Source organism: Artibeus jamaicensis, unplaced genomic scaffold (assembly GCF_021234435.1).
Source record: "Artibeus jamaicensis isolate MK-2021 breed Jamaican fruit bat unplaced genomic scaffold, CSHL_Jam_final contig_391, whole genome shotgun sequence".
Classification (NCBI taxonomy): domain Eukaryota; kingdom Metazoa; phylum Chordata; class Mammalia; order Chiroptera; family Phyllostomidae; genus Artibeus; species Artibeus jamaicensis.
Window position 1 is genome coordinate 28,109,622 of NW_026521814.1, and position 16,163 is coordinate 28,125,784.

General features: G+C 39.6%; 1 long non-coding RNA gene across 1 annotated transcript; it reads right to left on the minus strand.

Moving 5' to 3' along the window:
* Positions 1–10,794: 10,794 nt before the first annotated feature.
* Positions 10,795–15,427, minus strand: LOC128627429 (uncharacterized). Its single transcript, XR_008391615.1, has 3 exons — positions 15,310–15,427; positions 13,900–14,083; positions 10,795–11,188 (listed from the first exon to the last, which is right to left on the minus strand). It is a non-coding gene; the product is annotated as an uncharacterized LOC128627429 (long non-coding RNA).
* Positions 15,428–16,163: the final 736 nt, after the last annotated feature.

Consider the following 16,163-nt stretch of genomic DNA (forward strand, 5'->3'; position numbering starts at 1 on the left):
TCTAACCCTGAAAAGGCCATCAAGCAAGCCTCCATTTGCTTAGGGATTATGCTCCTCATTACACTGCTTCTAGCGATGCTGTCTCCGTTTAGTCGTAAAATTTCTTGTGATTTTTCCTTCATAATGTTTACATTTTAAAAAAATGATGCAGCCATAACGGCTGCAAGAGACATTGGGTTCTGAACTCATTTGCAACTCCACAATGACAAGCTCCAAATGTAACATCAAAGTATCTCTCTCTCTCTCTCTCAATCTCTCTTTCTGTTTAGTATTTTTATGCATTTTCCTAGCTGTGGAGGAAGGGGTGCTCTCACCTTCTTCGCTGCAATGGGCCGCAGGGACGAAACCCACCTCCTCCATATCAGTTGTGCTACACTTTCCTCACTACCCTGAACGTTGTCTCGATCTCAAATGTCCTGTTTCTGTCCACTGATCCATCTTCCTGGTTCTCTTTATGATTTTAAACTAGACACTTAAAATGCAAATTGCTGACAGTAAGAAACACTCACCTAAAGCTTCCCCACAACTTCTAAACTTATTTGTTATCAGAAAATACAGCACAAAAATGTGGAGCTAAGCATAGTCACTTACCACACACTTATAAACTAATATTTCTTTCACCGCAGTTGTCAAAGACATTGATCAGACTTGTAAATCAGCTACATTTGTGTATATGACAGAAATTTAAGAAGAATAAGAGTGCTGATTCATAAACTGGTAAACATGGTTCTCAAGGAGAATAAGACTCTGGGTGAACCTCCTGAGACTCAAGAACGAAGCTCGTGTTTTCCGGGCAGCCTGTCTCATAGACCAGAACCAGGTACCTCGATCTTTGACAATGACATATGCAGTGGACAGTGTGACACTCTCCCAGGAGTCCCTCTCAAGGGGAAGCTTTGGCCCCCACTGCTGGGTGTGGTGTCCGCAGACAGTTTTCAGCTGTCAGCTTCTTCATGGTCGGTCTCAGCTGCGGAGAGTTGCCTCGCCCAACATCACACCCTTCCCAGGAGGAAGCATCCACGCACCCTCTCAGGCTTGGTCACTCCAGTCCAGTGCAGGGCAATGCTAACAGTGCATTTTGGTTCCAGGTCACTCCGTGGGGTCTGCAGAGGTCAGCATGGGCTGCTTTGCAGCTGGACTTTCCCCTCAGCTCAATCCTACATTCTTTTCTTTCCATCTGCAGTAAACATCTTGCACACGAACCTCAGTTTCAATGTGGCTGCTTGAGAACTCAACCTGCATAATCTAATCTTCCTGAATGAAATATTAGCGTCCTGTTTCTTACGGTGCTGATGCCACCATCATACAAAACACCCAGTTTTCCAGTCACTCTCTCTGCATAAAATGTTATATCATCTAGTCCTGACTGATATAGCTCAGGGGGTTGGGTGTCATCCTGCAAACTGAAAGGTTTCTGGTTTAATTCCCTGTTGGGGCACATGCCTAGCTTGCAGACCAGGTCCCCAGTTGAGGGCACACAAGAGGCAACCGATAGATATTTCTTTTGCACATCAATGTTTCTCTCCCTCTCCTTCTCCCTCCCTTCCCCTCTCTCCATATAAATAAATAAATAAAAACTTTAAAAAAATATTTTACTATCTAGCCCAATGGTTCTCAAAAACCTGGAGGGATTTTTTTTTAATGTTAGTATCCAGACCAATTAACTCTAGGGTGGGCCCCTGGAATCAGTATTTTTTTAAAAACTCTCCATGGGATTCAAAAATGCAACCAAGAGGGAGAACACTCTAGGCTTTCAGAAAATATATACAATTACAATTAACCAAAGCAGAAGAATAGGATTCTGCTATGGCTGCTTGTGCTTGAATATGCCAAAACACATCTCCACCACCTAAGCTGCCAGCCACCCTACACACTCATCACCTCTGCTTCGCTCATGTTCCAGCCTGTGAGCCGTTTGGGCTCTTGGTGAAAGCCAGTTTCTCCATCTGGCATTGAAGCCCATCTTCTCAAGGATTCCACCCTAAAATGGCCCCTCCTGCTTCTGCAGCATCATTATTTTTTCCTTTCTCTCTACTCCAGTATTCCACTAGCATGCAGATGTGGAAATGTTTCCATTCTCTCCTAAATAACTAAGCTTAATCCACATTCTTCTCCAGCCTCTCAGCCTTCTAGTTACTGTTCCACTTCTTTGCTCCTGTTTTAGGAAAACCCCTTCAAAGAGTTGATGACATGTGCTTTCTCCATTGCCTCACCTCCCATTCTGTCCTGAACCTACTTTAATTAGGGTTTTTTATTGTTGTTCAGTCATAGTTGTCCCACCTTCCCCCACCCCCCCTCACCTTGCTCTCCCCTGCCCTGCCCACCTCCTCTGACCCCTGTCAATCCCCACCCATTGTCTGTGCCCATGAGTCTTCTATTTGTGTTCCTTCACTTGCCCCTGCCCCTTCTTTCACCCGTTACCCCCCTCTCCCCTCTGATCACTGTCAGTTTGTTCTTTATTTCCATGTCTCTGGTTTTATTTTGCTCATTTGTTTGTTATGCTGATTAAGTTCCACTTAATAGGTGAGATCATGTGGTATTTGTCTTTCACCACCTGGCTTATTTCATTTAGCATAATGCTTTCCAGTTCCACCCATGCTGTCACGAAGGGTAGGAGTTCCTTCTTTCTTTCTGCTGCATAGTATTCTATTGTGTAAATGTACCATAGTTTTTTAATCCACTCATTATACCAACCCTCCAACTGAAGCTGCTCTTTTCAAGGTTTCAGGGGCATCCACATTGCCAAGCCCTGTGGTCAATTGTGTCTTCATAGCACTGAGCCTATCAGAAGCCTTTGACACAATCTACCACTCCCTTCTCACACAACCATCTTCACTCAGAGCCCTGGATAACGCACCCTTTTGAGATTCTCTTCTTATCCTAGTGGACCTTCCTTCTTGGTGTTCTTTGGTGGTTCCTCTTCCTCTTTGCAGCCTCTACATGTTATTTTGTTGAAGCTCATCTCTTCTCTTTGCTGCCTGTATTTGCTCACTAGGTTATTATTCCAGCATAATGGCTTTAAATACCATGTATAAGCTTGAGATTCTCAAATGTAAACTCCCAATGCAAACTATTCCTCTGAACTCCAAGCTTACGCATCCCAGGTACATATTTCAATCTCCATTAGGATATCTGTTTGTCTTGTCACATTTACCATGTCCCAAACTTCCTCCCCAAACCTGCTCCTTTTCTAGTCTTTTCAATCTCAGTAAATAGCAATTCCAACCTAGAACTGTTCTTTTCAGATTCCACCCCACAAATTCTATTAGCTTTACCTTTAAAATATACCCAGATAATACCACTTTTCATTACCACCTTGCCACCCTTCGTAAGCAACATCATCCCTCAGAATAAATTCCAGCATCCCCAGGGGTTCCTGGGCATACTGTCCTTGCCCCTCGTTCATCTCCTCCGCTCTCCTCCATGAACATTGATCTCATAAAACGCAGCATCCCATCGTACTGGGTAATTTCAGTCTCTCCCACTAGATTAGGGAGCAGGTTCTTAGTTATCTCTTTATCCTTATTCAAAGTGCATTGACTGAGCACCAATTTAAGATTTCAATAAAAGTTAAGGGGATGAATAATTAATGAATGATCCAACAATGTTACAATATTGATTATAATGGATAAAGAGATATATTGATCTGCTTGACGGAAAATTCAAGAGGTTATTATTAGCTACATTCACTGTGCATGCCAACTGGAAAAGAATTTCACACTTGCCTTGAAGTATTCATTTTTCTCTTTGATTCAGTAGATAGAATTGAATTGTCTTTCTTGTCTTTCAAAGACCGATTAATTTAAACAAAGGGCATGTTTGGTGACCCTCACAGCACATTGACCCAGTTAGTTGACTCCAATAATTCAATATGTACAGAGAAAGCCTGTTGAAACAAGACAAGAGCTCAGCCAACAAAATTAGTCCTAAAAGTTTAGAAGGCCCCTAATAACCTATATATTTTTTAATTATGTTAAAATTGTTTATAGAGAAATCAGGTAGCTGTTACATATTCCTGGATAATTTAAGTTGGCAAATATAATCTTTTTAAAGTTTTCCCCATTTTTATTTTTAAATTAGGCCAGGTTAATATTAGTTCAGGGAGGCTTACACCTGGTCCAGAATTAAAATTAATGTGCATTTCCCTAATGAGAGTGACTTCATGATTTGCATTCACATTAATTCTCAATAGGCTTGCTTAAAATTGTTTTGAATTAGAGTTTCATAATTAGGATTTAACATTTAAATCATGTTCAGGAGACTGTGCATATGGTTAAACAGACTGTCAGAATAAATTATGAACTAACAAAATAGTAATCTATTACTTTAAGGCATTCAGTCAGTTATACTATAGTTATCCCTTTACATTTGCTTGAAAAATATTCTCTTGAATTTCTCAAACACAGTTCAACCCCACCCCCTTTTGACCCATAGCACTTGGTTACAGTGATGTCACCGTTACCATACGACCCCAGGGCCACAATCCTATGGCATTCTATAGGCCAACAACACGGGGAAGAAATTTAATAAAAACCTAATGTATTTGCTTATGCTCTCACTAACCTGAGTTCCACTCTCTTTTCCCCAACTATAGTTTGGCCTGCAATAATTCTTTTTTCAACTTATCACCTCCCCAATATTCTATTTAGAAATTGGCAAATAGGACAAGATCTATTTTCATACCTTTTATTACAAAATTTGAGCACTGTTTTATTGGTTACTGTGCCTTCTAATCTTCTTTGTGTTCCAGTCTTCTCCAGCTTTACCATTTCCCAGCTTGGTCACCTTGCCTCTGGCAAGAGGCTTCACAGCCTCAGCACTATTGACATTTGGGGCCAGGTGACCCCTTGCTGTTGGGAGGCTTGTCCTGTGTGTTGTGCAATGTTGAGCAGCACTCCTGACCTCTACCCGTTGTCACATGCAGGTAGCAGCTCTTCCTACCCCCACCCTTACTGTGACAGTCCAGAATACCCTCAGACATTGTCAAATGTCTTCTGGGAAGCGAGAGGGACAGGCAAACTGGCCCAAGTTGCTTTACGATAACTTAAGTTAAAGGTCTTTCCAAATGACACAGCTACTAAGAATCCCTGGGACCCAAATTCACATTATTTTAATCCACACGCATTCTTCTTCCTCAAATGAGAAAGCTTGCACTTGGTGGGGCATGGAAAGACCCCAATTTATCCACTGTGTTTTCCTAGAGATCATGAGGATAATGACATGTGATGGTTAATTTTATGTGTCAACTTGGAGGGTGTTTAGATAAAATTAACATTAATTTATTTTTCTTTCATTAATTCTGGGGAGAAAGGAAGGCAGTGAGAAGCAGAGGGAACGAATCATTAATGGGAGAGAGAAATATTGATCAGTTGCCTCTGGTACCCACCCTTGACCAGGGCCAAACTGGCAATCCAAGCATGTGCCCCAGCAGGGGCACTTGCTTTTCGCTTTTCCAAACTTGTCAGTAGCTCAACTAACTGAGCCGCACCAGCCATGGCAGATGAGATTAACATTTAAGTCAATGCGGTATGTGAATTTGGGTCATCTTAATTGTCAGAATGCTTAGTGTGATTATAAAGTTGTACCGGGATCTACCTTAGTTGTAACAAGGATAAACATTTCCTGGGCTGCATTTCTTTTCCTCTTGGTCATGTCCTTTAATATACTTCCTTTGCATAGCTCTTTACAGTTTGCAAATCTTTGGTTACAAGTACACTCTCATTTGAACCTTCAAATAACCCTATTGGTAAACCAGCTATAATATTTCATATACAATAGATGAGGTTAATGAGAATGAAGGGACTTAAGTTTACAGAACTAGTGAGTAGCAGAGCAGACTATGCATCCAGTAGTCTTTCCACCATCACTGTGGCAATTACAGTTGTACCAGTTGCCAGAGCTCTCTTATTCTTAATCTCTGCCTTCTGATCAAAGCCCGACCCCTGGGCCTCATTCACAACAAAGTGTGAGTGGCTATACTTGTCAGGACTGTCTCTGTCTGCACTTTAATATCAAAGGAAACAATTTTCAACATAAGCAATCAGATCAGAGGGAAATGGGTTGGGCTAACAGGAAGTATTGGAGGAATACGTTCTTCCCCCTCTAATGACATCTAGAGGTTCTTCCAAATGTACCTAAATGTTAAACTCAGTGTCAAACCCCTACACAAGTTAAACATCAAGTTAAAGTTGCTTCAGACAAATTCCATTTCATTCCAAAAATGAAGTCCACACATATAAGAAAAGGTGGGAAGTTTAAAAAGAATCAGAGCAAGGAAATTATGAGGAGAGAATGTCAGGTGCCAAAAGAGGAAAATAATATAGATAACTAAAATTCTCAAGTTGTTAAGTGAAATAACATATATAATATTCTATCAGATAAGGAAAAGAAGGTTTTCTCTCCATAATGATTGAATAACAGTCACTTCTATGCTTTGCTCTTTCTTGTTCATCAGAATAAATTGCCCTGTACTGAACTCAGAAGGACCTCTGAGGCCCCTGTGGGGGAAATGTGATCATTATTGGAACTACTGATACTAGCGTGTGAGGTCTTGCCCCCCTTCTCTTTCGTGCATGGCTTTCCCACTTTCTGTCTGTCCTCCTGTTGTCTCTTGACCTGTTTCATGTTATCAATTTCTCAAGTGTCTTTTAATAAACATATAGGAAATTATCCACTTGATGTTTCCTTTTGTGAAACCTCAGGCCACCAAAAGAGATTAAAGTAACTGAGTCGAATAAACTTAGACTAAAACCTTCTTTGCAGCAATGCTGGGGTTTTGCTTTCTTTCTTGTTTAAAATCATGAACTAACAACATCTGTTTTGTAATTATAAAGGTGAAAAGGACCATGACACGTTATTTAGTTCCATACATGCATCGGGGAGGTGCGACATTAAAGCCACGAACCAAACACCAGTGCCTACCCCTATTCTTATTTATTTATTTATGTATGCATTTATTTTTAATATTCAGTGAAGATAACTTCATAGAATATTTGTTCTCTTTACAAAGGAAACAATAATAATGGTGATCATGGTTAAGATAGATGAGTGGGTATCTAATTATGAAATATGGGTTTTATTTCTCTTTAGATTTATATAGGTGTCCTGTTTCATGTGTTAACCACCTCTGTCCATAAATTATGGCTACATATTACTCCATTTGTTTCAGAACAAATAGATGTGGGGAATTGAGAGTAACCTTTCCTTAAAAATAATAGGTAGGAACTATACCAAGTACAGCTAGAACTGTTCAACATCCAAGATCATGCTCGGTAACTACATCGAGAGATAGTTCAAGATAATGGGTTAATGAGAATTCTCAAGAGAAAGGCTGCCTGTGTAGCCTCCCTCTAAGGAGATGAAATCTTTAAATGACCCAATTATCAGTATCAGGATAATAATATGGCCAAATGGAGTAAGGTAGGACACTAGGTGAGACGTCCTTCTACTGAACTGCATTGGCCTGGGGGGAGGAATAAGGATGTACTAGAGGATGGGGTGGGCGTGGGAGGGAGGAAACGAAGCAGGAATTCTATCTCTTTATTTTATATAAGCCACACTCCCTGTCATGCCCTTGAGTCTTGGCCAGACTCTCCAGCTTTCAACAGGAATAAAATAAAAGCAGGGCATGCTCTTCTACTTGTTACTGAAGATGACAGCTGCTTGCATGGGGAGCATTTGATAGACTTTGACTAGGAGCCAGCACTTCATAGAGGGGTATCCCTTGGTTTAAGATTGATGTCAGGTCTCCAATAAGAGTGCAACCTTATCATAAAGCATATCAAAATTATCATTCTCCCCTCTACTTGTAAGGAAAGAAGCTAAATATTGCAGCTTCTCTTGTTTTATGATTGGAGTATGCCATTCTAGAAAAGAGAGTACTTGGAAGTTACAGATGCTGAAATTTATAAAACCCTACTCAAATGATCTGGATATGTTTTTAAATATCCTTAAATTATAATATACTTGACATTTTCAAACACTAAGCAGACAACTAATGACCATGGTAGAAATTGAAGTTAATATTCCAACTCCAGAATTCCTCTGGTCTTTGCATTTCCAATTGCACATCTATTATTCATGAAATCCCAAGAGTTATCACAGAATAAAAATGAACTTCATAATTTAATCTTACATGGAAAATATATTAGTAATTTCATTAACATATTAAATACTGGCCTATCATGAATCTCTGAGCTCTGCTTGAGAGAATGTAAATTATAGAAGGAAAAACAAAGTTCCAAACGACTTTTAGATTAAGAAGTGGTTTGAAACACTTTTTTTCTGTTATCTTTTTCATCTTGAGCAAAAGAGAAACAAGTAAAATAAAGGAATCTTTTTAAAAAACTATTCTAGATTTGTATAGATGGTAAAACCCAGAATTTTTGCTTAAATTATTACTTTAAATTTGGTTATCTCTGAAGAAAGCTAAGTACAATTATTTCTGAGCCATCGTTTCTCTTCTGCACCAGCCATGCTTTCCCTCCCCTCACAGTGGTCCTTGACATTGACAACACAAAGGGTGACACTCTCATTGGCTAATAAAACAGTCCAAAAGCAGGAGAGGTTGTGCTCTTCGACAATGAATGGAAACACATTCCAGCAGTCTGCCAATTACTGTGGAGCAGAACAGAGTTTCAGTCTAGCTTGGAAGGTTGTCTCAATCTGATCTGTGAGAATGCGACTTTACTGTTCAGGTCCATGGGCTTACAGATTTTATTGGCATGTTCTCTTTGTCATCAAAGAGAAGCAATTAACAACATAGAACTTGAATCAACAGAGAGTACTTTTGGTCTCCTTTGCTTCACAATTCGTCTTTCATTACAGCTGATTCCCTGTTTGAAGCAAAGCTAATATAACTAACTTTCCTTCTTCAAAGAAGGGATTTATATCATTCTGCTTCCACAACTCCATAAATCATATATTATTTCTAAGCCACACATCTAGGTTTCCAGTCCATAGAGTGTACAAAGCCAATAGCCTCGCCGTTACCCTTTCCTATCCTCAAATCCACACTCTTGGCCTGTGATAAATACTCATTCTCACAGAGATATGCATGCTCACATATAATCATAAATGACAAACACAAATGTGGTAGATAACAAAAAAAATCAAACTGTAACAGTTGGAAATGCTCACTGTCTCTGACTGTATCTTAAATCTGGCCTGGATTCTTCTATGGCCTTCAGGCTAATAGCTCCTGCTTTAGATAATGCTAATTAACTGGAGAAATTCTGTCTGAGACTTGAGTTTTTTTGCAAGAACAGCCCCTTGTCAGAAGATGCCTTCCCAGAAGAGGTGGGGAAATATGTGCAAAGTAATGACCATGTGTCAGAGATTTACAGAAGCCTCTGGACTCAGATCAGCACAGGTCAAGTGACCAACCAGGAACAAAGGGATTCCACGACTTCTCACTCTTCCTTGACTCCCTGTCCGCGCCTAGCTCTCTGGGTTCCTCACCCACATTTGGACTGCCTCCTCCCTTCCCTTGATGTAAAAAAAAAAATGCCTGGATTCTGGGCTCTCTCGGAAGGATTTGTAGCTCTCTTAAAGCTACAAGGCACTCTCCATCTTCTTGAGCTGACACCTTCTTGAACAATAAACCTTTCCTTAGTCCAAACTGACATTTTGAATATTGGCCTTTGAAGTGAAGAGCACATGAACTTTGAACTATTAACAAAAGCATAACTTTCAACAATTCCATCATCTATTTTTGTTCATATTTCTATCAAAAGGATTGCTAGTTTATTTTAATAATGCCTCCTGTTAGCTCACTAAGTCTGGCTTGCTTATGCAGAAAGAGAATTTATTATGAATATTTGTAATAGTTCACATATCTTATGGAAACGCTGAACGATTTGCTCCCAGGGAGCTGCAGAAGTCACCAGGGCACCTTCTTTTGAGTGAATATATTCAAACCAATCTCATTTTTTTCTGTAGTTTACTCAAATTTCACATTATTGAACAAATCAGCTGGTTAATTGAACTAGAAGAAAATTCCCGTCTTCCTATTTTCAAAATAGAAAGAAGCCGTTCTGGGAAAAAAAGGAAGAAATTTGGCAGTACCAAAAGTTGGAATGGATGTGAGGCAGCTAAAAACAGGGAATGTCCACCCTATTCCAACCCTTTCTCTTTCCAGTAACGTCATATCTCCATTTATAGATCCAAATATCCCCATTCAACATTTTTTAACTACTGTATTTAAAACTAATAACTCCACATCTTCCTCAAAGAAAGCAAACTCAGAGTTTCTGGTCAAGTTGCCAAAAGTGGCTTGACTTACTCCTGACCAATCATGTGGAACACATTTTCCTGGCAACAGCAATTGGTTCAAGGAAAGGCAGAGGACCCAAGCGACCAATCATAGCTAGTGAGGCATTTCTCGTTGCCCCTGCTGAAGTTGAGTTTAGTTATATGTAGGCTTGAAATACTGTCAACAACTTACTTTTTCATTTAACGAATTTCAAAGTGTAATTTTCTTTCTTACAACAGAGTACTCACTGGCCATCTCTTGGCTTGGGGAACAGAGAATTCCACAAACAATAGGGAAATGATGCAGCTGGTATCAACATATGATGAAATAGATACTAGAAAATGAAAAATCACCCAAAGCCCATCGTATCCCCTAATCAAATATGTTTTAACAGCTTTATTCAGGTATAATTTACATATCATAATATTTATCAATTTTATGTTTAGAGTTCAATGAATTTTAATAAATGCATACAGTTGTATGGTCATCACAAGCCTAGTTTTACAAATTTCCACCATCCCCAAAGTTTCCCTTTTCCCATTTGCAGTCAATTCTGTCTCCAACCCCATCCTTACGCAACTGTTGATCTGTTTCTTATAAACTATAGCTTTGCCTTTTCTAGAAATTTCATATTAATGGAATCTTATATTTCGTAGCTCTTGTGTCTGGTTTCTTTCACTTCCCATAATGTTTTCAAGGTTCATCCGTGCTGCTGCATGTATCAGTAGTTCATTCCTTTTTATTGTTGAATAGTATTCACCAAAATGGAAATGTTTTGTTCATGCATTCACTGGCTGATGGACCTTTGGCATTTTTCCATGTTTTATTTGGCTATTATGAGACATACAGCTCAGAATATTTACAGACAAGGCTTTGTGGGCATATGTCTTCATTTCTCTTGAGTAACTTCTAGAAAAGTATACTTTCTTTTTTAATCTTCATCCAAGGATACATTTTTATTGATTTTGAGGATACGTTTTTATTGATTTTTAGAGAAAGAAAAAAGAGAGAGAGGAACATCAGTGTGAGAGAGAAGGACCGATTGGTTGGGTCCCATACACGCTCTGACCCAGGATCAAACCCGCAGCCTAGGTATGTGCCCTGACTGGGGATCAAATCCAGAAACTTTTTGGTGTACAGAATGACACTCCAACCAACTGGGTCACCCAGCCAGGGGTAGGAAAGTATACTTTTAACTTGTTAAGAAATTGCCAATTGTTTTCCAAAATAGCTATATCAGCACTGTTTGAAAGTTCAAGTTCTTCCATGTCCTTGACAATATTTGGTACTGCTTCTTTTTAATTATTGTCATTCCAATTGGTACATAATGCTATCTTATTGTGTTAAAATGTGCCATTTCCCAGTGACTATATTAACCATTTGTATAGTTTCTTTGGTGAAGTGTCTACTCAAATCTTACACCCATTTTTGAATTGGGTCATTTGTTTTTTTATTCGTATATTACAGTTCTAGCTATTTTCTGAATGCAAGTTTTTTATCACGTATATTATTTGCAAATATTGTGTTTTCTGCCAATCTATCACTTATATTTTTATTTTCATAATGAAGTATTTTGAATGGTAAAAAGACCATAATTTTGTCAAATTTTATCTTTTTCCCCTTTAATAGTTAGGGCTTTTGATATCATATGTAATAAATCTTTTGACTAAACCAAAGTTATAAAGACTTTCTCCTATGCTTTTTCTAGAAGTTTACAGTTTGAGCCTTCACATTTAAGTCTGTGATCACTTTGGTGTTAATTTGTTTTTTTCTTCAATTTTTTATTTATTTCTTTTTAGAGAGAGGGGAAGAGAAGGAGAAAGAGTGGGAGAGAAACATCAATGTGTGGTTACCTCTCATGTGTCCCCTACTGGGGACCTTGCCTGCAACCCAGGTGTGTGCTCTGACTGGGAATCGAACGGGCAACCCTTTGCTTCACAGGCCCGTGCTCAATCCACTGAGCTACACCAGCCAGGGCCAATTTGTTTTTAATGATGAGAGATAAAGGTCTAAGTTATTTTGTTTCACATAGATATTCAATTGTTCTAGTGCCATTTGTTTAAAAGAGTATGCCTTCTCTTGAATTACATTGGTAACTTGATTGAAAATCAAGTGACCAGAAATACATATATGGGTTTATTTCTAGATTCCATTCTATCTCATTGTCAATGTTTGTTATGTCTTGATTACTCAAGCTTTTGATTAGTTTTTAAATTTATCAGTGTAAAATTACCAGACTTGTTCTTCTCTTTCAAAAGTGTTTTAGATATTCTAAATCCCTTGTACTTTTATGTAAGTGTTTGGAAGAGTTTATTCATTTCTACCAAAAACTGCTTGGAATTTGGTAGAAATTGTGTTGTGTCTACAGAGCAATTTCAGAAAAAAACTGTTATTTTAACAGTAGTGAAGCATTCCATTCATGAACATAGTAAAACCCTCTATTTATTTAGGTGTCACACAAGAGTCACAAAAGCTGTGACTGTGCACTCAAATATGGATGAATGTGCCCTATGCTTCAGTAAACACAACTACTATTCGTCTCACCTCTTAAAAGCTAGAGATCTAAGCGAATGAAAGATGCCTGAACTTCGGTTTCTGTGTGGATATGGTATGTGTGCTGTGAAGAGAGAATTTTTGTTGAGTGTATTCTGCTTCCGAGACCTCTGAATGTCTTTTTAAATAAATTGTTTTGCATAGGGGTAATAGGAACTTTGAAGAAGAGTTTTTCTTCAAGAAGAACCAAGAAACAAGGATGGATGGAGTGAAGAAGACATTATTTTATTTATTGCTCAGCGCAGTTCCTCAACCTGAGCTATATTTGAGGGTCCGTAAAGGCAGAAGCCTACAAAGGGAACTACACTGGTTCTCCAGACACCTTTGGCTCCTTGAGGAGTCCCCCTAGCATAGAGGAAATGGCCCATATGTTTGTTTTTAAGAGACGATTCCCCACCTAAGTACAATATTATCCCATAGGGGGAACCTTAACAGAAACAAAAAAGTTAGCCTCTACATAGTAATTGAACTCTCTCTCTCTCTCCCTCTCTCTCTCTCTCTCACACACACACACACACACACACACACACACACTAGTGTGCACGCAAGTCCTATATTTTGCTTGCCATAGTTATATTGAGGACAGCATAGAATAACACATGACTGAGAGCAAAAATGCTGGTTTTGGCCCTGCCTTGTTATTCCCAGTAAGTTGATCAAATCTCTGGGCCTCAGCTTCCTACTCTCTTAAAAGAGAAAATTGGACCACATAATATTTTAAAGCCATCGCAGCTCTAACCATCTCGAATGCAAAGAGCTACCCAGCTCTCACTTTGCCAAGAGAATTATACCTCTTAAAAGAATTCTGCTTGTAATTTAAAAAGAGAAAATAGTCCAAAGCATATTTTATTCTCTGGATGTTCTAAATTAGTGCTTAAGAAAGTCCTCCTTTTTTTTTTTCAGTGCTTCTTGCCCTTCGGGCAGAGAAAACTCTTTATCCTCATCTATTGGCTGACCCTTTTCAAGAAACAATGCATCCTTAACTGCTAACTTCACCAGCACCATCCCCCCCCTTTTCCTATTGTAAAAGCTGTCTAAAATCTTGTTTGCAGAGTAATGAAGAAAACATTGCCATTTGCAAGACTGCTCGTTACCTCTGAATATACTCCATCAACATACTGCCGCTTCATCTTATTTAGAACCACCAACTGCTTTGTGTAAGGGCACTGATGTCCACATCTGTCTCCTTAGACAGGCAGAGAAGTGAATCTCTTCTCCTGTTTCCAAAAAAGGGCTGATGAGCTTCAGTAGTGTTTCTCTTCACTGAAGGGTGGTAACCTTGAAAATGAAAGTTAAAAGAGACAGATCCAATTAGGTACGGGGTCTTCTCCATTCTATATAACAATTGGTTTTCTTTCATCATTTAACACGTGGAAGTTTTCTATTGTCTACACTGTTGTTTCTAAAGCCAAATTTAAAGTTACATTCTATTTACAAAATGTAAGGGCATCATACTGGGACTCTTCTGAAAAAATATAATTCTGCGGTTAAGCCTAAAATGAGTTTGAAACACAATTCCTATATTTTCCATACTATCTTCCTACATTATCCATGCCATTTTTTCTTCTTTTGCATTTTTGGATCCCATGTTATCAGTTTTACAGAGCCTTAAGGTTCCCTAAAATAATTTTCCCTGATTATGAGTGAATATTTAGAATTCTAATTACTCAAGTAAAATCATAGGTGAATTCAATAGTTGTATTAATAGCCTGTTGCTATAGATTGAAAATGTTTGTGTCCCCTCAGAGCTGAAATCCTAATCTTCAATGTCGTAGTATCAGGAGGTGGGGGTTTGGGGGAAGTGATTAGACCATGAGGACTTTGCCCCCCTGGAGGGGATCAGTGCCCTTTCAGAGGCCCCCCCGAGAGCTCCCCGCCCCCTCTGCCATGCGAGGACACAGTGAGAAGATAGCCATCTGTGAACCAGGAAGCAGGTCCTGGTCAGACAACAAATATGACAGTGACTTGATCTCAGACTCCTCGGCCTCCAGAACTGTGAGAAATAAATATGTCTTTTATAAGCCACCAAGTGTATGGTGTTCTGTTACAGCAGCCTGAATAGACTAAGACGTGTGTATAGTAAGGTCCCCTGGTGACTCAGAGTGCCTTGAGAAAGAGCTCACCCAAACAGAACAAGAAGCCAGGCACAGAGCCTGGGTCATCGGGGGAGAGCAGCACTGCTGAGTCCAGTGCTGTGTCTGTTGCTCGGCTTGCCTCAGGGCTAGCTCCCCAAGGTGCAGAAGGAGGAAGAGTCCACAAACAGAAATAAAGGTTAACTCAAATGGAAGAAAGACATTCTTTCCCTGTGTGCAGCAGAGCAAGGCACAGCCGTGGCTTCTATCTGATTGCTCAGAGAGGCAGCAGCCAGCAGGCATAAACTGAGGCCCGGCACATACAAATCCTCCGGGGAGACTCATGGGCACCCTGAAGGTTGTCCGTGACACCCTAGAGAGGACATCCTCTGTGGCAGCCCTGCTACTCTCCCCACTCTCAGCTACGGCTACCTGCCATTCTTGCATGTCTCTCTCCATGGGTGAGCTTGGTCAATCCAGGATCGGTGGCAGGCAGGAATGAATCATCAAATCCTGTGGGGTACGTGCCAGAAGGGGCCTTGGAGACCAGGTCTCCACTGGCTTCTCCCATTTCTCTGCAGCTAGCTGGCACTGACAGGGCTCTGAGCACCAGCAGGGTTTGTGAGTCAGCACCCGCCCACAGCTGAATGTTGGTGCTTGTTCTCAGTGGGAGCCAAGTGCGAATGAAATATCTTTGTGGGCTTAATCTGGCCTGCAGGCTGTATTTAACCACCCCTGCTCCAGCCCTAAATTACTTCATACTGATACAGGAATGTCTAAACAGTACACTATCTGGTTTTGGCTCAGAACTTTATATTATGCTTCAAGTGTACTATCTTAATAAAATACGTACCATGTTTATCCTTCTTCATACCATTTATACAGAGCTAATGATCTTGTACATGGAGGTCCTTCTTTGGCATAAACTGTTTTTAATCTTTCTATCTCACAAAATAATTTTGAGTTACCCAAAAGGTCGGTTTACTTTTTTCTGTAAAATAAAAGACACGTGTTTCATTTTTACCAACAACTTTATTGATTTGGATATGTTTTTGGTATGTCAGCTATCTCCCACATGGTATATAACATTGATTGTTCTCCATTAATGTCTCGATTTGATCATTATCAACTTTGACCAGTCTACCGGACCATGGAGCATTGTCCAAATGCTCCGGCACAAAAGTTCTCAAACCACTTTTGACGTGTTTGATCAGTCACTGTACCTTCTCCATACATTGCACAAATCATTTTTTGCATTTCAGTTGCATTTTGCATTTTTTGCATTT